This window comes from Centruroides vittatus, unplaced genomic scaffold, assembly GCF_030686945.1.
Source record: "Centruroides vittatus isolate TY-2023 unplaced genomic scaffold, ASM3068694v2 contig_150, whole genome shotgun sequence".
NCBI classification, from domain to species: domain Eukaryota; kingdom Metazoa; phylum Arthropoda; class Arachnida; order Scorpiones; family Buthidae; genus Centruroides; species Centruroides vittatus.
Window position 1 is genome coordinate 1,249,186 of NW_027120928.1, and position 27,715 is coordinate 1,276,900.

Genomic DNA, 27,715 nt, shown 5'->3' on the forward strand with positions numbered 1-27,715 from the left:
TCACGAAGCAATTTAAAGAAAGTTCGCTTGTAGCAATTTTTGTCTTTACTCGAAAAACTCCAGTAAAGGTACAATTTTATTAAAAATTTTAGTAATTTTAATTTAAAATTTTTCAATTTACTAAATTGCAGATGGCCAAATCGTTAGAATCTTCGTTTTCCACTGTTTCTAATCTGCCAAAGCCAACAAAACGTTGCAGCAATTCTCGAATAAAGTTCTAGAAATATGTTTCTGGACGAAGATTTTTTTTTACATTATAAAATAATTAAAATTAATCTAGAGATTTTATAGTTTTAATTCAACATGGTTTTTCTACTGTACATAAGAATTTTGCATTTTCCGCATCCTTTATAATTAAAAAATGTCTAATCTTACGAATACTCGCTGTAAAAAAAAATACTGTATTTCATAATCTGTACTGTATGTCCTAACGATTTTCGTACAGTTCTAGAATATGGCTAATTTGTTTGTTTTCTTTTGTTAACATTTGAATTTGATCATATTTTGGATTGTCTGACATCATTGATATACAATAGATTTTCCTATGTTGTATTCAAATCTTTAGACGTTTTAAGTGTAAAATTAATTTTCTAAATTAAAACACTTATTTATTAGCTAAAATTAATATATTGTATTTGATACACGCGAATTTAATTATCACTTAGATTAAAATATGCTCTTGAAAACATCATAAATAAGAATACATTGTAGTAAATGAAAAATATAATATGCCTATAAAATACTTCGTTACAATGCAAATTTTTGTCTTAAAAATCGGGGTGTAAGAAATACAGTGGCGTAGCGTAATGGGGGCGGCAGGGGCGGCCCGCCCCGGGCGGCACTTATAGGGGGCGGCAAAATTTCACAATAAATAATAATATCTTGTAAAAATACCTAAATAAGGGGGAGGCGAAATTTTCCTCCACCCCGGGCGGCTGACACCCACCCTACGCCACTGAAGGAATATCTATCATATCCTAGATTTTCCAAGGATCAATCTATGAGTTTAATAGAAAAAACGAAGTTGTCGAAAAAATCGGTAACAGGATCAATTCCAATTCATTTGAAATTAGTCATTGCAGCTTTTTTGACAACGCGAGTTTCTCGCTTCGGTGTTATCCCCCTTGTTTGCTCGCGATCAGAGCGTAAGAAATTTAATACTTTCAGTTTCGCAACAATTAAAATTTATGTTCATTACGAAGCAATATCATTTATTAATTGTCACCAAAATTACTAAATGTTGATTTTGAGTTGGCTATTTTTAGGCTACTTTTTAGAAAACTTTTGGCTGCAAAAGCTAATGACATCTGGCAACGCTGAAAACGAAAATGTCTCGTGTTCGTTATTTTATTTTGAGTTACTTATAACTGTAAAAGTAGGTAAGTTATTGTTATGAGATGTAAATAATTATTACTTTCTGATCTTTTGTAGTGAAAGAATCATTAACAGTATTTAGTTTAAATAAAACCTATTGCTTGAAAAAGATGATTTTGGATTGTAGTACAGTTTTTATGAATGTTTCAATTTATATAAAAACCTATTTTAAACAAAGGAAAGGAACAGAGCTATGAATCAGGCGGTTGGGACCTTATCGGCTATAGACCATGTCCATATGAGTAAAATATAAGTCAAAGGAACCGAAATTATTAAAAATAGAAATGCTTTCGACATTAAAATTGATTTTTTTTTATTTGTTTAAATAGTTAAGTTTCCTTTTTCACTATGTGGATTATAGTGCACATTTTTGTCCTACTTAAATAAGAGCATGCTCTTAAGTGTGCAGAAATACAGTAAGTATATATGTATGTGGTGTAGACAAAAACATTGCACTATGTTAGTCATGTATAATTTGATTATCGTAATGGCCGAAAGTATAGCGAAGAGAATGAGAATTATTCACACTCAACAACCTTTTAAAAAACCAGTAATATTAATTGAAAACAAACGTTTTCGACCGTTAACTCGGTCTTCATCAGGTTCTAGCTATTGACATCCGTGACAAGTTCATAACTCTTTCGGAACATATTTAAATTTTCGAATAGAACCATTGCGCGTTTGTGTTGCCATGGTATCATATGTGTTGTTGACATATGTAATACGTGTGGCGCAAAAACACAATGTAATTACATTCCATATATAAACAAAGGGATAGGGATGTACTGTACATTAAATAGAGCTATGAGGAAGAGCTATTTTTGTGCCACACGTATTACATATGTCAACAACACGTATGATACCATGGCAACATGAACGCGCGACGGTTCTATTCGAAAATTTGAATACGTTCTGAAAGAATGTATTCAAATTTTCAGAATTCGGAACTTTCGTACTTTCGGAAGTATTCAAATTTTCGAACTTGTAACAAATCTCAATAGTTAGAACCCGAGGAAGACCGAGTTAACGATCGAAAACGTTTGTTTTCAATTAATATTACTGGTTTTTTAAAAGGTTGTTGAGTGTGAATTATTCGATTACACAAGTCGAACCTTTAGAATGAGAATTGATTTTGTATTTATCAAAGAAGTTAGAAAATATAGAACACTGGTAAACGATAATTGACGTGAAATCTGGAATGAATGGTTGAGATCCCAAAGTGGAATTTAGTTATAAAATACTTTAAATGGGAAATGAAGCAGAGCAGAAATGGAAAGTGTAGAGGGATTACGGACCCTGTCGACGGGTGGTACGTTTCCACGTAACGTTCGATTTGGTCGAGTTAAAATGTAACCGAAGCGAAAACTCTGTGCATTTCGGTTCTGTTTTCGAGTTTGTTTTTGGGTAATGTGGAATCCGGACTTGACCTAAATAGAGTCCCGTTTCCCATAAAAGATCTCCTGAAAGGCATTTCCTTTGGCAGGTTACCTGTTTTGTCTTGTTTCTGAGTACAAATAAAACCAAACCCTTGGGATAGTTGCTGTGTAGTCTTAATACCCCTTCTCGTGGGTCCAGTCCTACGAAAAATAGTGACACCGTTTAAATTACAACGTCGAGGAGTGTGTCAAAACACTTTTTTATCTAGTTAAAATTCTGAAAGGAATTGACTGGACATCATCAAAAAATAGATGAGAAAATGTGAGGCTTCTCCCTGAAACCGGAAGTTTTGGTACTCTTCGATTAACGGGATGCCAGTCGTTTTTAAGTGAAATTGATATTTTATTCCGTATTTCATACACATTTAAAATTTTAATGAAATAATGAACAATTTACAAAGGAATAAACTTTCTACAATTAATTTTGTTTTGAGTATGTTATCCAGGTTCATAAGTTACAAAGTGTATACTTGTGGTTTACTCGCAAATATTTGTATCCAGCTTACTCTGATTTATCATTTTTGTACGCTTTTCAACAGTCTGAAAATATTATACTTCCTTTTTTCACATTATTTTGTATTGTATCAAACTGTTTTAGCAGAACAGTCTCGCACGGTGACAAAAACTTTCTTCGGACTCGTGGCAATTTCCATCGAATACCCGCTGCTGCAGAAGAATGGGAAATTTTTGTCTTGTGGTTCAACGTTTTTGTTTTCTGTGTATACGAGGTCTGTTCAAAAAATACGCGGACTGTTTGAATTGTGTGGCTCCAGTTTGTTCCAGGGAAATCCGATTGGTGTCGCTAGGTTTGTACAGATCTTCTGGCGATAAAGCCATTTCCCGATTACAGATATCTTTATTTGTTGATTAGCTACACAGTTTTTAGTGAAGTGCGATTTTTTTCATTTGTCGGATTTCAGAATAAATGACATAAAGGAGCAATGACTTGCTGTGAAATTTCTGTTAAACTTGGAAATGAAAGGTCCAATCGTCCCAGTGACATTGAAACGAAGGTCCAATCGTCCCAGTGGGTGGGTGAAACGTCCCCCAGACTCAAAAAAGCTCTCCAAGTTCAATCCAGTGTCAAGGTGATGCTGACAGTTTTCTTTGATGCTAAGGGTGTTGTTCATCACGAGTACCTCCCCTAGGCTCCACAGTGAACCAGACTTACTACATTGATGTTCTGAAAAGTCTGAGGGATGCCATTTGCCGCAAAATGCCAGAAATGTGGAGGAGTGGAAACTGGTTTCTCCATCACAGCAATGCTCCAGCCCATTCGGCCCTCAGAACTCGTTAAGTTTTTGGCCAAAACTTGATCACTGTTCTTCCCCCACCCCCACTCACCTGATCCACCTCCTTGTGACTTTTTCTTGTTCCCAAACTCAAAAGACCCTTGAAAGGACGAAGATTTGAGAGGATTCCCGAGATTAAGGTAAATGCGACGAAGGCGCTGAAGGACATTACAAAAGAAGCGTACCAGGACTGTTTCAACAAGTGGAAACACTGTTGGGATAAGTGTGTGCGTTGGGAAGGAGAATACTTTGAAGGGAACCCAGACATGTAACTTCTACATAAAGTACATTTTGTTTTATGACGTCAGTTTGCGTATTTTTTGTACAGACCTCGTGTATCAACTTTTGTCCACCTCAACGACTCTGTTTGCACCACCAAATTTTACAATGATTAGAGATATTTAAAAAAATTGTTCAATATAATCATTATTTCCTAACTAATCATGTAAAAATCCAAATTTTAAGAAAAACAGAATCTCATTTCTTTGTCAGTTGACAATCACCATACTCTAAAATCATTTTGAAAAAATATTACAGTATCTAACTTTAAGGTTCATCACTCCTACCAAGAAATGTAATTTACATAACCATATAAAGTTGAATGATGCAACTATGAGATGCAGTACTATGCAAAGTAGGTTGAGAATAAAATAAAAAATTATTTTTAACTTGTAAATTATAAATAAGAATAATAATAAAACGAAATAACAAAATAAGTTATACATATAAAATACAAGTAGAACTTGAAATTTAACTTTTGTAAATAGAGTAGAGAGTCGTTTATCTGAACACCGGTTATCTGAAACGTCAGTTATTCGAATGCTTTCCAGTCGGACTGTCGTGCTGAATCGAACATTTTGATACTAGATTTACTTCTAAAGTATAATTTTAATGTTTTTATATTTTCAATATATTTATTTTGTTTGTACAAAATAAAGAAATAATTTTTAACGATACAATAGCCTTGAATTATTATTATAAAAATTTTCGTTAGGCTTAAAATCGACGAAAATTCAACACGAAGCGACACGCGGCGGAGAAAAATTTGAACATCGGACAAGTTAATATTTTTTCGTACATACTCGGTTATCCGAACAACCCCAGTCCCCAATTGATTCAGATAAATGATTCTCTACTGTATACCAATGCAAAAATATGCTAATCAATTTCAATATCAACCATGTATTAACAATTATTGTTTAATTTCCTAATTGACTTTTATAACTTTTATACAAACTTAAAGAAAAGGATGGGTTTGAATTTTAATAAACTATACATACTGTTTGAACTAAAATAAATCAAATATTAAGACATAAACATGAATTGGATTTCATCGATTGACTGGCGTTCTGTTAAGCAAAGAGTGCCGAAGTTTCTTCAGACAATCTTGTAGTGTTTTGTAATTAACAAAAACAAAACAATTTGTTAATTGGTTCTCACTTAAATTGCAATTCTGATACTTTTAAATATGCTTAATGATTTCTTCTTAACATTAATCCTTTGTGATAAGTAAGCTCTAGAGATACTTTAAAAGACAATGAAAAGATTCATTGATGAAAAAGTTCCACAAAGACAAGCATTCACCTCACAACACACCTTACTTGTAAGCTACTGCTGGAGTCTCAGTTTTTATCCTCTCTATGTTCGATTTTCATCACAACTGCCTGCAATAATTTACATAATAGTAAAATTACAAAAATATTAAAATCCTATGAGGTCTATTGTCAGGTGAATGTGTGTCTGTTTGTGGAACTTTTTCATCATTCTAAACCTTTTTTAGTGTCCTTTAAAATAAAATATAATGTGCCAAAGCCCTTATAGCAGTGGCGTGCGGTGACATTTGATGATAGGGAAGCTGTGCTGGCCATGGATAGAATCGTTGGAAGCGTTATACAATATTTTGGTGTGTAGCATCCACCAGCTAAACTGTGAGAGGTTGGTGTGCTGTAAAGCAGACGTGCGAATGCCTGTAATCTGGATGCTTTACACCATTCAAATATTTTTGCTGTGGAAGCTGCCCCATATTTGACAATACAGCACTTCCATTGGAAATATGCATATATGAATTTATATTCGAAAATACAATAGCAATCTTATCATTTTTTCACATGTAGTATAGAAATCTGTAATGAGATACACAATGCAGTTATAATAAAACTAGCAGGTAGGCCCGGCATTGCTCGGGCAAAAGTAACGATAGCGAAGATTAAGATTATTACATTATAGTCACAAAAAAGAGAATAATTTCATCAACGAACTAAGTTTTTCTAAAGAAAGGTCGAATTTGAAAATCGAATGTTCTAATATTGTTCGATTTTCACGATGTGTTCTGATTATATCCTTCGATTTTCATCGAATGTTCTAAAGGAGGAAGGTTGAGAAAAACCGAACTAATCTGTTTAAATTTGAAAATCGAATATGTTCCAACATATTACTCTTTTTCTTTTTTTTTTCCAGCCCCCATAAATCTTGCACGTCGCTTTCTCTTGTTCTCCATTGTTACTTAACACTTCCATTGTTGATGGAAGTGTTAAGCCTTAATCCTGTCCCTCTCCCCGTGGGGAGGAATTTCGAAAAATCCCTTCTTAGTGTGCATTTTTGTGATGTACCGTAACTATGTACCAAATTTCAACTTTTAACTCCTAACCGTTTAGGCACGTCTTGATAATGTATATAGAAGCCTTAATCCTGTCCCCCCCCATGAAGAGGAATTTCGAAAAATCCCTCCTTAGTGTGCATTCTCGTGACGTACCCTAACTGTGTACCAAATTTCAACTTTCAACTCCTAACCGTTTGGGCTCTGTGCTGATTATTATTATGTTGGGTTAAGTGAGATATACTCGGTTAACACCGGTGGCCGTGTACTATGCCAGACCAAAGTCAAGGCATAGTAACCAAAACAGAAATTAAAGAAGTGTATCAGTGTGTGTGTCTGTATTCAGGAATTTTCTCACAATATGACATGTATTCAATATAGTGGCCTTCTGTAGTGTGATGTATGTGTTTCTATTCCATTGTAACGTGCCCAGGCTTTTGTGTAGTGTGTGTGGTATGACACCTGTAGAGAACAACAGGTACAATAAGCACCCTATCCATCCTCCACAGATGCCTTATTTCCTGGGCGAGTTCTGTGTACTTGCTAATTTTTTCAGTGCATGCGTTTTGTATATTGTGTGTTTGGAATGGATATGTCTATAATGCATGTGATTTTATTGTGTTTGTCAATGAGTGTGATGTCTGGTCTGTTGTGGTAAATTGTTTTATCTGTGATTATGGCTCTGTCGTCGTACATTTTGTGCGTGTTGTTTTCCAATACTGTCTGCGGAATGTATTTGTAGTATGGTTCGTGGATGTCTACTAATTTGTGTTTCTTTGCAAGCTCTTGGTGTATTATATTTGCTACTTGATTATGTCTGTGTAAATAATCTGTCTGTGCCAAGAGCTTGCAACCAGAAGTGATGTGTTGTATAGTTTCTGGCATGATGTGACATTTTCTGCATGTGTCATTTGTGAGTGTTGCATCTTTGAGTATGTGTTTTCTGTAGTTTTTAGTATTTATGACCTGATCCTGTATGGCGATCATGAATCATTATTATTATTATTATTATTATTATTATCAACTCGTCTTGATTATATATATAGATATTAATTTTAATTAATTTAAAGCACATTAAAATATGAAAATAATTGCACAATATGTATTTATATTTTAGAAAATACAAGGGAAGTGGTGCTTTCGTGGACAGCACACCACTGCTCTACAGGAATTTTACTTTTATACTTTTACTACTAACAGGGTTCTTATGCATTCTTATTAAGTCAGGAAATTTGCTTCCTTGGCTGCCTTGTTGATTTTTTTTTTTTTTTTTCACAATAAGGGGTAGCAATCTGCAGGCATCAAGAAGTAATGTGGTACAATGCATTTATGAAAAGGCATGCAGAATATTTTCAGGACCCAAAATTTTCCCAAAAATTATTACATAGTTTAGAAAATTCAAATTAAATCATACATACAATTTGCCTTGCAACACTAAACTGATAAGTTAACATAAATATTTTAGATTTTAAAAAATGCTTTAATTAAGCACTTGTTTTCATTATCATAGGATAGCATGTACGCTACAATTATAAACTTGATGCAATATGTTAATAGAAATAAAATTGAATTCTGTGAATTCATAAATGATTGTTTTTATTTTTTAAATATTTTAACTCTACAAATTTCTCACAGTTACCATTTACACTCTCAGTTTGAGGGCAGATGTTAATGAACTGATTTAAAAATATATAACAAAGTATAAAAAATGATAATTTTAATTTAAATGGTATTATTTATCATTTTTTATTTTAATAATTTTGATTGTGTAAGAAAACAATTTCTGATTCCCCCAGTTTATTAATATTTTATAAAGTTCGGGAAATTTATTAAGAGAGAAATTTAATAAATATATATTTTTGTACATGGATTATACAGGATTTGTTAATGAATAATAAATAATGGCTTTTTATTTTTTTCAAAGCCACGCAGATTTATGGTTGTTGATTAATAACAGGATAAATATTTTAATTACGAAAATTATGTAACTTAATTAGAAAAAAATACCTAATTAAAAAGTCTAAGAAGCAATAGCATATTTGTGTAGTAAGTGGTATGCTGTTTTGTATTGTTAATGTGCTGTACTGTAGGGGACATAAGGGTCAGGGAATTTGTACAAAGTTGGTCAGGAAAAGTCATGGATTTTAAAATTAAAATTTGAGTAGGAACCCTGTATTCACTGAAATTTTCTATAGTAATTTATGTGAATTGAGTTAAAGTTTACTACGAAAATAGTAATTGATTTTTATTTTTTTCTGTTTCAGAATATATACTGTGAGAAAGAAGTGGGTTTTCTTTCATATTCATTATAAATTTTCTAGGATTAAATTTTCATAAAATTTTAAGAATGTTCCTTCTAAGTATGACAAAATTTTTTAAAAAATTCAAAAAATTGTGTCTGATTTTAATACTTTGTGATTATCACATCAAATATCATCATAGTGGAATTATATGATAAATATGTATTAATCACTGGGAAATTCAAGAAACTGCAGTGATCAGAACATGTAGATGAATTATCAAGCAGCTTGGGTAAGATTTACAGTAATTTAATTTTAAAAATTTAATCTTTATGATGAAAATCTTGCCCTCTCTGATAGTAATGAAATGACATTTTTAAAACTGATTTTTTTTATTTTTATTGAATATAATGGAATAAATTTTGTATTACTGAAAAATATTCATTATTGTCAGGTCTAATTTTGCATGGATGCAAGAAAATTTGTTATTATGTAGTACTTTCTTAACAGAATCATCAATGGTAATGTATTTTATAGCTTATTCAATTTTTTCGTTTGAAATTTATCACTATTGTTTGTATATAATACATCCACAAGTTTCCAGAGAAGGTTAATGTATTTTTCCATTCTGTAGCACTACCATCATGTCGCCATTAAGATACCGCAAGAACTATGGAACTGCAGAACTATACAATTGAGAATATAACTGATTTCGAAATGACTAACAGAAATTTATTCATAATGCCCACTTAGTAATTGTAAGTGTTTTTTATATTTTAAATTATAGAGTATTTTCAATCATTTTTATGCAGGTTTAAACTTTTTTTCTAACTTAATAAGTAAGTTTATTATAATTATATCAAGCAAAATTAAACTTCACTCTGACACCGGGGATGAAATACTAAAATACTGAACCTGTTACCGGTGTAATTTGCGTGAAAAATCTTCTTTTCACAAACGTTTTCGAGCTTTCCAAACAGCTCTTCTTCAGGTAGAGAAAAATTCCGACGAAACGCTTCGAAAAATGGAACGTAGATATTTAAATAAAAAACCGAATTCAAAAATGGAACACAGATGTTTAAATAAAAAATATGAAACTCGCATATCAAACGATCATTACGGTGGTCATGCGCATTCGTGCGCTGATGTTGCTATTTATAGATCGTTGTTTATGAGGGTCTGCCACGCTGTAGAAAGATTAATCTCATCCTTCCGATTTATACATGTGGTCCGATGGTTAGCCCTACAGATGGATATAGCTTCCCGCCATTTTAGTTGCTCCAGGTGGGGCGTAGTGTCAATGATGTCAGCTTTGTCGAACTTCGGTTCTATATCGGGATCAGATGCAAAGGTGATTAGGGCCGTGGTGTACCGCCCATGCCGAAGGTCTGCTTGATGCTCTTGCACTCTGGTATTTAAGGATCGCTTGGTTGAGCCGATATATACAAGGCTCTCATTACATCTGTTATCTTTCAGCGGGATAGAGTACACGCCCAGAAGCCTGCCGCGAACCGGACTGCCTTTTCCATTTCTGAGGATGTCGTAGATTGTCGGGCATCTTCTATAGGCTATTTGTAATCGTTGTTTTCCAGCGATCTCAGCGTATATCGCTTTAACATATGGGTTAAAGGTGACCGGGAGGCGTGTACGTTCATCCTGGTCAGTGTTGGTCTAGCCTATAGAAGATGCCCGACAATCTACGACATCCTCAGAAATGGAAAAGGCAGTCCGGTTCATGGCAGGCTTCTGGGCGTGTACTCTATCCCGCTGAAAGATAACAGATGTAACGAGAGCCTTGTATATATCGGCTCAACCAAGCGATCCTTAAATACCAGAGTGCAAGAGCATCAAGCAGACCTTCGGCATGGGCGGTACACCACGGCCCTAATCACCTTTGCATCTGATCCCGATATAGAACCGAAGTTCGACAAAGCTGACATCATTGACACTACGCCCCACCTGGAGCAACTAAAATGGCGGGAAGCTATATCCATCTGTAGGGCTAACCATCGGACCACATGTATAAATCGGAAGGATGAGATTAATCTTTCTACAGCGTGGCAGACCCTCATAAACAACGATCTATAAATAGCAACATCAGCGCACGAATGCGCATGACCACCGTAATGATCGTTTGATATGCGAGTTTCATATTTTTTATTTAAACATCTGCGTTCCATTTTTGGATTCGGTTTTTTATTTAAATATCTACGTTCCATTTTTCGAAGCGTTTCGTCGGAATTTTTCTCTACCTGAAGAAGAGCTGTTTGGAAAGCTCGAAAACGTTTGTGAAAAGAAGATTTTTTCACGCAAATTACACAGTAACAGGTTCAGTATTTTAGTATAATTATATTATTTCCAGAAAATGCTATCTAATTTTTCTTTTGTGTAAGATGTAAAAATGGGCTTTTAGATAATTTTTTTTTATTGGCAGAATGTTGGATTCAGATCTAGAATATGCTAATATCTCCACAAGTGGATTTGAAGATATTTTTAGTGACTATAGCGAGCCAGACTATATCTAGTCTCGATTCTGACATAGGCATTGCTCCTGCTAGTGGATGAAGCAAGATAGACACCAATAATCCCCCTCCATTGGGATTTCCTTTTAGAACAAATCCAGGTTGTTGCATCACATTAAGTAATCCACTGGCATATTTTAAATTATTTTCTGATTTACATTTGATAAATCTAATTGTAGCAGAGTCCAACTACTTCCCGTTGTAACAGCTGTGATTATCTAGACATTGCTGCGAGCATGTTACAATGGCCGATATTTATATATTTTGATCATTTGTATCATACATGGATTATAAAGAAACTGCATGAGAGAATGTATTGGTCCACAAATGATATATTTCTTATACCAATTTTTTCCAGGCTGGTGTCCGAAAGAAGATTTTTAGAGATAAAAAAAAAATTGGCACTTTACAAATAATGAAACATGTGAATCATCAATGTATCCTTTTCCCAAACTTAACAAAATTTGACCCATACTAAACAATCTAAATTCAAAATTTTCACGCAAGGACCGCTATGTCTATCTACCAGAAAGAGACGTAGCATTGACAAGAGTCTCTTGATCTTCAAAGGTCACTAGTGTTGCCACTAGTGCAGGGGTGGCCAACAAGTCGATCGCGCTCGACCGGTCGATCGCGAAGCCAGTTTTGGTCGATCGCTTGCTATGTCTTCACTTAATGTGTTACACTTGTAATCGAACGCAACAGTATGCATGCAGTTATGACTCGACTCAGAAAAACAAAGCCATTTAGCTTGAATATTTGGTACTGTCATACGGTAGCTTTTTTCTTGAAAAAGGAAATTGTGGAATTTATATCTTTTCCTTTTAAGAAGAATTTGTGTGAAACGTATTAGCCAAAAAAGTTCAGACATATTTCGTATGAGCAAAAGGCATTAGAAAAAGAAATTATAATTTTACAAACTGACTTAATCTTACAAGTCAGAAAATTTGAAGATTTTTGGAAATGCGTCAACTGAGAAAGACAGCCCAGTATCACCAAATGTAACGAATATATTTATTCTTGTTTCGAATCTACATACCTGTGTGAATCGGCATTTTCATACTTAAAGTTAGCGAAGACTAAACAACGTTCTGTTTTGACTGATTCCCATATTGAAGACTTATTATTATTATCTTTGTCAGGATATATACCTAATTATGACTACTTGATTAGAGACGTGCAAACTCAGTTCTCCCATTAATGTTAAGATAATAAAATAAATTCTAAATCTGTCTTTATCTGTAGCTATTTTGAATTAATAAATATTGTTAATAATTGATGTTTTAATTCCCTGGATGTGAGATTTTTGGTCCATTAAATAATTATGTTGTTTTTACGTAGGTAGATTTACAGGGTGTTTTAGTACGAGGTGCACTCCCGCGAACTATTGATAGATTAGCAAAAGAGTGCACCTTGTACTGAAACACAGTGTATAAACATAGTATGTATTTCACACCTCCCCCTCCCCATTTAGACTATGCCTATGACAGCAAGTCTATTGCGATATATTTTTAAGATAAAAAGTAGATCTCACGTACACAAAAGTTGGCCACCCCTGCACTAGTGCATATCGTAACGCGCCCCTTTTTTCTGAAAAATACAAACATTAACAATATATAGGCCCTAGTATGTTTACAAATTTTGTGGACTTTCGTCATTCTCAGTAAATGAAAATCTGCAAGACTTATTTATCTGTCAGAGTGGGTTGTCAGAACATGGGGTTGTGCTGAGACAGGTTCAGTTATTTTGTCAGGTTCTGCTTGACTGTTTGCCTGCTCAGGAGTAATTGGACTAGATGTAGGCATGCTGTTAACTGTATCTTTTATTTTCCAAGTTGGCACTTCTGTTGTTCTAGGAGTCTTCAATAAATGATGTCTGTTTCTTCTATAGTGAATTCCATCTGGTGTTGTAATGACATGTTATGGGCATCGGGCCAACTTTGACAACAGATGCAGGTGACCATGGTTCTTCTGGACTCTTTTTATAGTATACTTCATCACCTTCCTTTAGAGGTGATAAGACTTTAGTATGCTGGTCATAATAGGATTTTGCTTTACTCACTTCTGCATGGATTTTGTTGTAGTATTGTATATCTATGACTCTTGGCCTCAACAGTTTTGCTGACAGGGAGTTTCATTCTCAGTGCTCTAGACATCAGAAGTTGTGCTGGAAAATATCCACAAGGCGAAGGCATATTTCTCTATATTGGAGCATTGCATTGTATGGATCTGAATTATTTTCACAACACTTATTAAAAAGGTGTTTAATAGTGCCAACAGCTCTTTCAACAAGACCATTGCTCTTGGGATAGTGAGGGCTTGATGTTCTATGAGTTATGTCCCAACACTTTAGGAATAATCTAAATTCTTCTGAATTGAAGGGTGGACCATTATCAGAAACAATGACAGCAGGAATTCCATGATGCAGAAAGATTGCTTTTAGATTTGTCATGACCAGTTTAGCATTTATTGTAACTGACAGACTAATTCAAAATATTTAGAAAAATAGTCTATGACTAGCAAATAAGTATTAATAATATTATTATAATAAAAAAGTCTATGCCCACTTTTTGCCATGGCAGGTTGACATGCTCATGTGGAATAAGAGGTTCTGCATTGTTTGCTCTTCTAAATTTAATGCAGGCGTGACACTGTTCTACTTTGTTTTTTATATTGACGTTTAAGCTTGGCCAATACACAACACTTCTTGCTTGTCTTTGGCATTTTTCGATGCCTAAATGACCTTCATGAATGTCTAATATTTTGGAACAAAGACTTAAAGGAATTACTAGTAGACGACCTTTAAACAATGACATGGAGTTCTTGATGTATATTAGAGTAAGGTTTTAATTGACAGTCAAGCTTGTTTCTTGATGTAGGTCACTCAGTAAGACAATATTTTATAATGATTTGAAGGTCTGCATCCATCAGGGTCACTAGTTTAATCTCTTGTAGACGTTCAGGGGACACTGCAAGATTAGTCATCAGTAAGTTTGCATGTATACGGAGATCCTCCTCTAGAGAATCCTCTGCATCGGGTGGATCTACTGGAGCGCTACTTAAAGTATCTGCTATGAACAGGAATTTGCCCGGTTTATGACAGACAATTGATGACTCTCGTTCACCACTAGTACATATCGTAACACGTGAAAACGATACATTCCTCTCACAGTCTCGTTTCAGTATAAAAATCTATATGTTATGTGAATCCTCATCCGAACAGATATCTGTATAATTTTAAAATTTGTACTGGAAAAAATACTCCTCTCAATGAAAAATACAAATGCCTTACAATTCATCTACAATTTTTGTAGGCAGCTGCATATCCACCAAATACTTACAAATACAGCTGAAGAGGGACAGACAACCTGTCCGAAATGTACGAGTATACTGCCACCTAATAAACCTGTGTCTCAAACTTCTGTGTAATTACAGTAGAGCGTCGATAAGTGGAACCAATTGGGGACTGGGGTCCTTCCAGTTAATGATTTGTTCCAGTTTCCGACTTTGTACGAAAAAATACATTAACCTGTCCGATGTTCAAATTTTTCTCCGTTGCGTATCGCTTCCTGTTGAATTTTTCTCCGTTGCGTGTCGCTTCGTGTTGAATTTTCGTCGATTTTAAGCCAAACGAAAATTTTTATAATAATCATTGAGGCTATTGTATCGTTAAAAATTATTTCTGCATTTTGTACAAACAAAATAAATATATTAAAGAATATAAAAAACATGAAAATTATACTTTAGAAGTAAATTTAGTATCAAAAACATTCGATTCAGCACGACACAGTCCGACTGAAAATCGTTCCACTTATCGACGCTCTACTGTACTCCAACTATGTCAACAGTGTGATAAGTTCTCCATAAAGCCAAAAATTAGTGCTCATAGTCTTATAACAAGGACCCAAAAGCAATTTACCTATTTATTTTTATTCATATTATTTGTTATAATTATATCATTAAATTTATTTTTTATTTTATGTATAATCTCTCTATGCACCGGCACTTGTAATAATAAAATAAACCCTTCTAACCTTTTATCCGGTGTCGTTCTATTTTTGGAATCGTTCTATTTGCAGAAACGCAAACGTTTTCACAGCCCCTCCTGGTCTCTTCTTCAGGCTTCGTCGAATAGGCCGTTAATATTCGAATAAATATTCAATTTGAATTTTTTCGGAATATTAGCACGTGCAGCAGCTGGATATTCGTACTGCGCATGCTCGATGCTCCTCCCTTTAAACGCTGTTTTCTAGTACAACCTGCCATGCGCTCGATAGGATCATTTCCTCCTTATGATTAACGCAGGTGCTACGTAATCCAGCCTTAAATATCTCCATGGCTTCTAGCCATTTCAATTGCTGTGGGTTATAGCTGGGTATAATGATTTTTGCCACATGCAGGTCCGCCTGATAGAGATTATATATTTACATAGCGATGCCGGCTAATGAATATCGAAAACTAATGATAAGCCTAACGAAGGCAAGGGCCAAACTAGAATTTCTTCATAAATGTAAACGGATTGGGGTGTTTCCCATGTCCATTTATCGTATACATCTTCCACCCGGAAATGAACAACTCAATAAAGTACGATGGATGTGTTTAAATAGGGCCATTAAAAGCACTAGGAAATCACTATATTCCTACCTGGCAAGGCTTATAGCAACCGAAGATGCATTATTTGCACAAAACCCAAGATCCTTGACTGTCGAAAATGCCAAATTATCCAAAATCCAGCAAAGATTGAGCAGTAATCTGAGACAAAAATACGATAGGAAGATAAACTGGATATTTAAGTTTCAGATTCCCATTGAATCAAAAATTAATAAATGTCCATTTGTGATTTGGGACGATATTCAGGTTCCTGACTTTGCCAAGCATGTGTTATCATTTGGACCTTCATACGCGCCTAAACCTCCAATGAACCGAGCAGCCTTATCTTACATCCCGGACTTAGAGATTCTCTTGAAAGGGCTCACGGAGAACCAAAAAGAGTACTATAGATGGATGGCGGCGTTTAAAATAAGAAAATCCAAAGAAACGAAAGAGGTTTATCACTTCCAAGAACAACTAAGGCGAACCATAAGATGGATAAAACGCAACAACATCACTATGGCTAGAGCCGACAAGGATAAACTGTTAGTACTGATGAAGCGGGATACGTATGAAAAAGGCTTAGAAGAATACATTAGCATGACTCGATGTATGGAAGTGCAAGGGGTTTATATAGATAAATTACAATCGCGGGTCAAACATTTTGCGAACACAAGCCTGGCCAAGAGAATGAAAATGGGAAATATAATAGTTGATGCTCCAGAGATACCGCGGTTATTTGCATTCGCAAAAACACACAAAAAAGCACAGCAACTCAGACCAGTGGTGGACAAGACTAAGGCCCCCACACGTATTTTAGAATCTTTTACTCATAACTTGCTCATCCCGCACCTGGAAGGATACCAATTCAATATAAACAACCCAGCAGAACTTGTAGAAAAGTTGAAGAAGATAGCAAAACCAGCTTGTGCTACGGTCTTAGACTTCAGATCGTTGTTTCCGTCGATAGAACTACCACCTTGTTTTTGCGAACTAAGGGACTTTCTGTTTTCGATAGTTGAGGACAACACAATGCACCAACATGTTCTCGAACTAGCCCATTTGTTATGCTATGGCTCTCTTTTCCAATTTAAAGGGACCACGTACATGCAAGGCAAAGGAGTCCCGATGGGCAGCCCGCTCTCGGGTGATTTGTGCGAAATGGTAATTAGGAGATTGGAAAACAATATCCTACCGCGATTCTTGCCCAGCATCTTGTACAAACGTTACATTGATGACATTATTATATTTTGGAAAGTAGAACCGGACATAAAATTATTCCTCGAAGCCATAAACAGTAATCCGTACGGGCTAACATTAGAGGTGGAGCAGCACGACTCATCGAGGGTACACTTCTTGGATATTGATATCAACTTTGAAGGAGCTAATATACTTACATCAGTATACCGAAAGCCTAGCACGTTCCACACATATATTCCTAGAAATTCATATGATCCGTTTCAATACAAAATAGCTGCCTTCCGAGCATTAGTGAGAAGGGCTCATACGCACTCCTCTACAAAAAAAGCGCTCGAAACGGAGCTCAATCATATCCAAAATATTGCTGTAAGCCATGGATACAGCAAAGCTCTCATTGTAAAGTTGTCTAGAAGACATAAGAAGTCCCAAAAGGAAAATAATCAGACAGCATAACCATTGAATATCAGACAGGAAGAAAATGAAAGGATATCTATCACATACAATCCAGTGCTGAAATCCATTTACAAAACCGTGGCCAACCTACAAGGAATTAACATCGTGTACAGAAGATGTGAGACTCTGTTCAGAATATTAAGCAACGGCAAAGACCCACCAAACCTCGAAAGGCATCCGGGAGTATATATGATACTGCTAGAAGATCACAGGTGCGATAGACAATTAACATACATTGGTTCTACGAAACGTGCTTTAAAAGTGAGGTTAAAGGAGCACGAGTCGGACATACACCACGGTAGATACACTACGGCCCTGGCGACGTACGCGTCGGAAGAGGAGATAACGACGGACCTGCATGCGGCAAAAATCATTATACCCAGCTATAACCCACAGCAATTGAAATGGCTAGAAGCCATGGAGATATTTAAGGCTGGATTACGTAGCACCTGCGTTAATCATAAGGAGGAAATGATCCTATCGAGCGCATGGCAGGTTGTACTAGAAAACAGCGTTTAAAGGGAGGAGCATCGAGCATGCGCAGTACGAATATCCAGCTGCTGCACGTGCTAATATTCCGAAAAAATTCAAATTGAATATTTATTCGAATATTAACTATTCGACGAAGCCTGAAGAAGAGCCCAGGAGAGGTTGTGAAAACGTTTGCGTTTCTGTAAATAGAACGATTCTAAAAATAGAACGACACCGGATAAAAGGTTAGAAGGGTTTATTTTATTTTATGTTTTGTCATGTTTAATTTCTTTAATTATTTTTTAAATTAAACTTATCAAACTTCAAAGAATGGCAGCTTTCCAGCAAAACGAGTTTCTGATTTTCTACGGGAAAGCCACTATTGCAGGGATGCCCCTGTAAAGGCATTTATCCAGCGGGAAAGGTGCCATTTAGGAACCAATTTCGACACATTAATAAAAATAAATATTTTATTTCTACTCAAATGAATACTAATTATCAATAATAATTTAAAAAATCGGTTTTTCCGAGCATAATTTAAATACTTAAACAGGCGTTAGGGCCCGTCCATAAATTACGTAAGGTATTTTGGGGTGGGTGGGGGTCAAAGATTTCTTACTCGGGTAGGGGGTAATAGATTTCGTTTTACGTGATGATATTTTTATTTTTTGATCTCGTTGAGTGGTGGAGTTTTGAATTTGGCAGTTTCTATTAAGAAAAGATTGTGACAATATAAGTTAAATCTGAAACCAAATACAAATTTGGTTTCATGGCATTCAGTTATACGAAATATGTTGTAAATTCCTGATCTTAAAATGGTAGAAGCAATTGTTTCCAATCAAATCCCACCCACATCTAAAGTAATCTGCAACTTTCTAAAACTGACCTTGTATTTTCAAACATTTGTACCAAAATTTGTAAACAGCATGTTGGCTGCATAACCCAACTATGATCAATACAGCATTTAAATGAGCTCATAAAGTAGATGCTTTTAACACACTGAAAAATAGGTGTCTAATAATATTCCTTTTCATCACTTTGACAGTTTAACTGTCAAAGTGATGTAACGGAAAGATCTGTTAAACTGAACACAGATGCAAGCACGGGTGTCTGTAGAAATTTTCCAGGGGAAACAAAGGGCCTCTTATAGCAAGCCACAAAGCATGGAGACAAATAATTACTTGTTTAGGTTTATCACAGGTTATTGAATACAGTGTAGATTGCATCAAAGCATCCCACAGTCTAGGGTGTAAGGTTAGATATCTCAATAACTTTTATGATGATAATTTGTGGGATTTTTTACTCCATTCCGGGGAGGGAAAGTGCTCAGTTTGCCTCCTCTGCCATGCAAATGATGATGATATAAGAGTTGTTATATTGCAAGACAAAACGAAAAGAAGTGAAAATTGTTTATAGTAGTAGTGCATTGCAAGGAGCAAAGAAAAATTCTATTACTGTTGAAAAAGATTACATAGAAATTATTTAATATGAAGAAATTTTCATACAATAAGATTGGTTTTTACGGTCTTAAACTTAGCTTGATGGTTTTTGCTAGTGATGCCACGAATATTCTGCTACTTTTTTTAATATTGGTATTCGGCCGAATATTAAATCATGGAAAAAAACACACATATTACTTAAAAATTATTTATTTTAATCGCAAATTATTACATTTAATACTTAAAATGTATCAGTGGTAAGTTGTGATAAATGAAAACAATTATTTCAGCATTTGTTGATAGGAAACGATTGTGCTTTTCCTCATAAACTATACCTGCTTCTGAAAATAGTCTCTCGCTATATACACTACTATTATTTATTTTTTTAAATTTTTTTTGTGACTCCGCCCTGTGGGCACTAAGAGGGCCTCTTATAGCGAGCCCATTATGTGTTCGGCCAAGCCTACAATGGAACGACCGGGTGGTGAGGGACGGGGACCGACATAACCAGACGGACCACCCCACAAAAAATTCCTGGGGATTTTTCGACCCGTCTATATACACTACTGCCAGGAGACGATAAATAAATCTTAGCGAATTCTGTCAGGCTTGGATACTGTTTTGCGTTTGCTGACCACCACTTGTAAAGGTCTGCCGTCCGATCCAGGTGAACAGTTTTCATATAAAACTCAATCTCATTTGCAATAGCACTTTTCTTCTATACATCTTCATCATTTTGCATATTTTCTGTAGCGACTTCCTCAAAACGGTTCCAGAAACTGTAGTGTATTTCTATGGTTTTATCATTTTCATTGATATTTCTTTTCTTACGAAAGGGAGAAGAATCATCATCGGTACTAGTAGACTCATCACAACCAATTTTCAGAGCTTCTTAAAAAACTTTGTTTTGCTCTTTACGTTTGAACGAATCCCAGGAAACTGATTTTGAAACGTGAGTCAAGAAAAGTGGCAACCAAATAATTGTGATTCTCATCAAAGTTAAACAGTGTTTCAAGTTCAAATTGTGTTACCAATAGTCATGAGCGTAGCCAGGAAGGGGCATGGGTGAGCACGGCCCTCCCCAGAAAATTACAGCCCGGCCCCCAGTTAACCTGGTGCCCCTCCCAGAAAATTACAGCCTCTACTAGGCTCCTCCCATAACAAAATCATAACTACGCCAATGCTAATAGTCATAAAGACTATTAGTAACATAACATTTGATGTAACAATGAACATAGTGCGTGTCGTGACATGATCTACTCGCAAATAAGACAAATGCGCCCGCGGCGTCGCTACCACACCCACGGCAATGAGACAGGTCGTAACCTGTCACCCGCGAAACATATTTTGCCGAATATTCGGTATTCGGCAAAATCACTATTCGTCGCATCACTAGTTTTTACTGTCTTAAACTTACCTTCCAGACATTGTTCACTGGGATTGCTTTAATTCAGAAGACCATGAAACAGATTCAAAACAAAAACCGAATTAGTGGGAGAATCTAGAACAATAACGTAATACACACAAATTGCCGAGCGAAGTGAGGAACAAATAGTCAACGAGGCAGCATTTAAGTCGACTTTGTGCTGGCTCTTAATGCTCACCCTAATTTTGAAGATCAGAAACATCGAGAAATATGCACATTAGAATCAAGAAAATAAATACCAACGCCTATTTCATTAGAAATTGTTTTTTATTGTGTTCCAGCTAGGAGATTTTATTACGTACAGTACATCTGAATAAATTTTCTTTTTAGATAAGTTTTCTATTTAACAAATATTTTGCCAAATCTGAGGAAAAAAATTTTGTAAAAAAGCCATCCTTTATTTTTTTTAAAAATGCAATTAAAATACTTGAAATATTTCATCTATGACATAGAACTCGTGACGTAACACGTGATGCATTATTGTGTGAGATCCCGGGGGAGGGAGGTAAGAGTTTGTCGTACCTCTTTTTCCGGCGACTCATGTGTCCAGGATGGCTGTTACGTAGACTACGCGTTACGCGAGTGGAGGAGGAGGAAGATTGGGGTCGACGATAAGGCGAAGCCGACAGTCAAGAAAGACATCATTTTATAACAAAACAAGATTTAATAAATGCTAAACGAACTAAAGTACACTTCTACCCTCGTATACAAAAAGGGGCCGGAGAGAGAGAGTTTACAATTATTTTTCCTACCTCTTAACAAGTCCGTAATAGACGGAGTTCGTAATGGACGAATATTCTCTCAGAGGTGACGACGATGTTTGGGATGACAGAGAATCAGTTAATGGGATGATGGCACGTCGAATCTTAGAATTCGTAGACTGGACAATGGCACTTAAAACATAGACACCTTGAAACTTTCGGGTTCGGTCGACGGCGTAGTGCACTTCTTAGTGGAGAGACGATCCGACCCCTTTAGGAGGGAAGGAAGCGTCTTTTATAAGTTTTTGATGGGAAAACTTGTCACGTGAGCGAAAACGAATCGCTATTAGGGCCATAGGTGTTCCCGGGATATTAAATAAACGACTAGTTCGGACGCTAACTATAAACCATCGTGCAAGATGATCTACCTGCTCCGAAGGAATAACGGCTTGTTGACAGTTAGGGGACAATCGTTGCCATTCGAGGGTCAACAATTTCCCGGGTATGGAATGTTGTTGATTAAGTCGTTTATAACTGGAGTGAAATAATTTAGAAATTCTGGCTCTTAATGCTCACCCTAATTTTGAAGATCAGAAACATCGAGAAATATGCACATTAGAATCAAGAAAATAAATACCAACGCCTATTTCATTAGAAATTGTTTTTTATTGTGTTCCAGCTAGGAGATTTTATTACGTACAGTACATCTGAATAAATTTTCTTTTTAGATAAGTTTTCTATTTAACAAATATTTTGCCAAATCTGAGGAAAAAAATTTTGTAAAAAAGCCATCCTTTATTTTTTTAAAAATGCAATTAAAATACTTGAAATATTTCATCTATGACATAGAACTCGTGACATAACGCGTGATGTATTATTGTAACGTTCAACAGATTCGAATTCATTCCATTTTGAATGCCAGCGCCATCTTCGAATAGCAAGTTTTTTGGAATTGCGAGTTATTTTTCGTTCCATTTCGACATTTTTCGAACAAATTGAATTACGTAAACCCGAATGACGCAGGCAATGTAAATTTTTTGATTTATAAAACAAAATTGAATAATTCTCGATTGAATATTAAATGTAAAAGTTATTTTTAGATTTAAATTTTCATTAAAAGTATTTAATGTTGTTTTCATTTAGCATAGAATTAATTCATCAGATTATAAATATTTGCTTGCATATTGTCCTATATTCTCTTCAATGAGACACTAAATGTCCTCTATTAGAAAATTATGTTTAATTACTTAATTAGTTAAACAACCATCTTGATCTTTTCTATTATTAAATTATTCTAGGAAGAAGTATCATTTTCAAATGTTATAATCCCTTTTGTAGAGACATGCAATCATTTTGTAAACTTGTGTTGAAAAAATAAATTAAAATAAATGTATCATAAATTAAAATGCATTACCTTTCTGTTGTTTTGCTTTTTTTAACAAGAAGCAAAACAACAGAAAGGTAAGGCATTTTAATTTATGATACATTGATGCAGTAAAAAATGATATATAAAAGTTTAGAATCTTTATTGCCCAGTCTAAGAGTTTGTTATTGTACAATGATGCATTAAATTGCTTGTTATTGTACAATTGCTCATTCTTAAAGTATATGACTTAACAACATGCAATACTCAAATCTGCTGTTTTACTCAAATTAAGTCATACCACTATGCTTAATTTGCTTTCATTAACACCTATAATGTCAATTATATAAACAGAAATTCTATCTAAGCTATAATTAACTCTTATTTTTTCTTAAGATAATGTTAAATTTTAGTAAATGCAACAATTTTAAATAAACCATTTGTTTATTTCTCTTAACAAATGGTTTAATTTTTATTAATATGTATATGAATTGATGTAAATGAAGCTTAACTAGAATTTTAATTATGGTTCTCTTACTTTCATAGTAAAAATAGCTGTTTTTTCAACTCTTCTATGTAACTCTGGAATACATTGATGATTCTGACTTTATTTTTTACATGTTTAATAGGTTATAACTGCTCACAATCAGTTAGCCAGGAGTTATGCAACATCATGTAGGCTTCTGACTTGCCACTAGACCAGCTATGTATCATCTACGTATGACAATTACTTCGTGAATAATCAATTCAACGGTAAGTGATTACATTTACTGTAAATCATTACTACATTTATTCATATCTTAGAATCTACAATTTTAAATAATGCTTTTTTGAATTGTTCAGGTTATCTGCTCCACAGATAAAATTTTTTTATATTTCTACTCTACGATACCCGTAATTGATGACGGGAGTAATGTTCAAAATAACCACTCAGTCGGTTTAACAAAACACAAAGTTTATATTTACAATATAAATGTACAAAATAATACAAATTAGAGTCACAATCAAATATGCACAAACACTAGTCCAAACAACAACCGACTATTCCCGTACACGTTCGTCGAAAGAAACTCCTTACGACCTCCACAAACAGACTTGTAATTAACAGCACCTCCGAGTCAGGAACAAGTTCGTACTAAAACACTGGAGTTTACCTCCCCCAGATTTCCGTAGCGTCCAACGGGAGAGACAGTTACAACTTCGGTAACAACGATCCTGATCCGATCCGATCTTCACGATACCAGCTCCTGTTCCCGCCGAAACTACGGCTTAAATAGTCCCAACGTTCGAATCGTCCGCCAATCAAATTTGAATTCTTCTACAACGGCCGCCAACGGTCATTTTCCGCCAGCCAATCGTCCGTCTGTCGTCGATTTGAAACACAACAGATCTTCTAACGGTTGTTTCTAACGGCTGATCCCAACGGCTTTTCCGTTATGAAAGTTTGTTATAATAAACCAGGGCGGAAATCGCTCACCTAGCGATTTCAAACCCTACACCTCCGTGGCCAAGGATCAAACTGCGCTTAGCTCAAGCCTGTTTGATCCAACAACAACACACAGCAATTTTACAAATGTCCTCTAGGGCAGACTGACCCTTAACTTCCGGTACAACCGGGAATGTTCACTCGCACCTACGCACAGAGATGCCTGCGGAACCTGATATGACCCGATCAGTTTGATGTCCACACGCATTTTTACTACGATCTTATGCGTATCTTGATGCGATTTCCCTAGTCCGATCCACGACAAATATCCTTTAAAACTACTAGTCCGGGCGTCCCACGCCAAAGGCGAGGAACGTAGGGGAAAATCCCCAATTTGTTCGTGTTCCCTGCCGTGATCGTACACCTGGCGCATAGGCAGAGCCATCGCTACTTTTCCGACGCTTGTGCCCGAGCCAAATCCTATTCTGGCCGTACTAGTCCGTATTCGGCAGACTTCTACTCGGTCACTTTGGCCCGACTGCTTTCGGTCGTTCTCTACCCTTCTCCAGTGGCCACCCTCCCATTCTCCCCTTTCCAGCGCGTCGATTTTGTTGACCCGGTACACTTTCCTGACCAAGATCGTACCACCGACCCCCAGTTCGTCAGCCCCTGCGAGCGTCGTAATGCGAACCGACGCACTGCTCAGGTACTCGTGCCAACTCTGCCCGTACCTTCGGATACCCACCGCTGTTTCCCGACGGTATGAACCACGGTGAATGCAACTCGTCACCTTCTGACCGCCTAATTGTTCTTCCTGTGGGGCCTTGTAGGCTAGCCCCAACATCCTTTCCCTCCTTTCTGGGAGTTTTACCGCCTGTTCAACGGGTTTGCTGATACCACTATCCTGACCTATGCTGTCTTTGGGGACCGGCGCGTCTTCCCCGCCCCCGGCGGCTTCTAACGGTCGGGGGAGCGACCTATCTTGGACTTGGGTGTCCCGTGGGCCCGACCCGTTTTCCTCACTGTCGCTAATTCCGCTGTCCACTGTTTTCGAAAGACATTCCGGTTTTTCCCCCCTTCCCTGCGTATCTTCGTTCCGGTCAGCCACTTTTCGATGATCTTCCTCCGATATCGGTACGTCCGAGGTCTGATTTAACATGCTCGCTACAGCATGAGATACCAGCCCCGACTCCCTCGATTCCGTGGGGTCTTCCTTCCCTTTCTCTAGGGTATCTCCTTTCCAGTCACCTACCTTCCGGTGGTCCTCTTCCGATACCAGCATGTCCGGAGTCTGAGTTAACGTGCCCGCTACCGCCCGCGACACCTGCCCCAATTCCTGCGATCCTGTGGGACCTTTCTTCCCCAATTCTATCGGGATCGTTACCTTATCAACCCGGTGACCGAAGGCTCCGAGTTGGCTTTTCTCCTTCGTTCCCGTCACCGCTTTAGGGACCCATGACTCCCTTAAACCCGACGCTTTCGTTCCCGAAACGTCCTTAGCTGGGGGACTACTTCAGTCACCTACTATCTCAGTTCCCTTCAGCGACCTCCCGACTCCGGGTTGAATACTGCGGACTTCCTCCTCTCGTCTTGCCGTGACTCCACTAGGCTCTCTAATGTCTTCGTCTACCTGGACCTTTGCTACTCTGACCCCAGAGGTTCCCGTCCTCGATATGGCTACAGGCCTGGGCCTTTCTTCTCCCCGCATAGCCTCAACCCGATCCTTCGCTTCCCCGCTCCCCGTGGGCAAGAGAGTTTAGATGCTCTCACCTCCACCACCACGCGGTACACTGCCTTGGGTCGCATGCGTTTGGCCTCGTCGTCTACCCGCCCACCAGAACACCCTCTTTTCTGCCGGTCAGTTTCCCTTGGCCTATCCAATTCCCCCTGCGGCTTGTTTCCCGACGAGCTAGTTCTATCCCCGAGGTTGCGGTTCCCCTCGACCTTAAGTTTTTCGGATCGTGTTTGCTGTTCCTGTCGCCTCGTATCGTCTAATTTCCTGGTGATCCCCAGCCGTAACTTAAACCGTTCTAACTCTATCTCTGCCCTCCTCGTCTCGGACTTGATTTCCGCTGTTCTCGCCTTGGCTTTTGCGATCTCGGCCCGTAACCTACGTGCTTCGAGTTCACGACTCAACCTGCTTGTCCTACGCGCCGTTCCCTGCTCGTCGTCCTCCCAGTCTCTAGCCTCTAGCTGCCGCGATTTCGCGCGTCTAGGCATCTCTGTGTGCTAGCGAGAAACAAATAATTTACCTGGGTCTAATTGCTGGTGATGCCCTGTACGTACATCTGCTTCTCTGTCGTAGCTCAGTTCTTCCGATTCTTTGGAGTTTAATCCAGGATAATTCAACGTAATCCACCATAATCCAAGGTATCCTGTCGAGACTGCACCAGTAATGTTCAAAATAACCACTCAGTCGGTTTAACGAAACACAAAGTTTATATTTACAATATAAATGTACAAAATAATATAAATTAGAGTCACAATCAAATATACACAAACACTAGTCCAAACAACAACCGACTATTCCCGTACACGTTCGTCGAAAGAAACTCCTTACGACCTCCACAAACAGACTTGTAATCAACAGCACCTCCGAGTCAGGAACAAGTTCGTACTAAAACACTGGAGTTTACCTCCCCCAGATTTCCGTAGCATCCGACGGGAGAGACAGTTAGAACTTCGGTAACAACAATCCTGATCCCGATCCGATCCGATCTTCCTGATACAAACTCACGATACCAGCTCCCGTTCCCGCCGAAACTACGGCTTAAATAGTCCCAACGTTCGAATCGTCCGCCAATCAAATTTGAATTCTTCCACAACGGCCGCCAACGGTCATTTTCCGCCAGCCAATCGTCCGTCTGTCGTCGATTTGAAACACAACGGATCTTCTAACGGTCGTTTTTAACGGCCGATCCCAATGGCTTTTCCGTTATGAAAGTTTGTTATAATAAACCAGGGTGAAAATCGCTCGCCTAGCGATTCCAAACCCTACAACGGGGATAGTCTTTTAGAAAATGTCGATATCGAACTTTGTCGCTGCAATCCTTTAACAAACATTTCCACTATGGTATAAAGCATACTATTTTCTTCTGTGAGTGGTCAGTAAATTACTTTACTTTTGTATTCCCGGGACCATTTTAATTTTAAATTTTGTGAAATAAAACTGATATTCAGAGTTTGA

General features: G+C 36.9%; 1 long non-coding RNA gene across 2 annotated transcripts; it reads left to right on the forward strand.

Annotated features, from left to right (window-relative positions):
- The first annotated feature begins 1,261 nt into the window (after positions 1-1,261).
- Positions 1,262-27,715, forward strand: LOC136968619 (uncharacterized). Of its 2 annotated transcripts, XR_010879681.1 has the most exons (6): positions 1,262-1,379; positions 8,963-9,230; positions 9,393-9,459; positions 9,573-9,696; positions 23,732-23,855; positions 23,946-27,715. It is a non-coding gene; the product is annotated as an uncharacterized lncRNA (long non-coding RNA). The 2 variants fall into 2 exon arrangements; XR_010879680.1 differs by lacking the exons at positions 23,732-23,855; positions 23,946-27,715 and adding an exon at positions 11,373-11,950.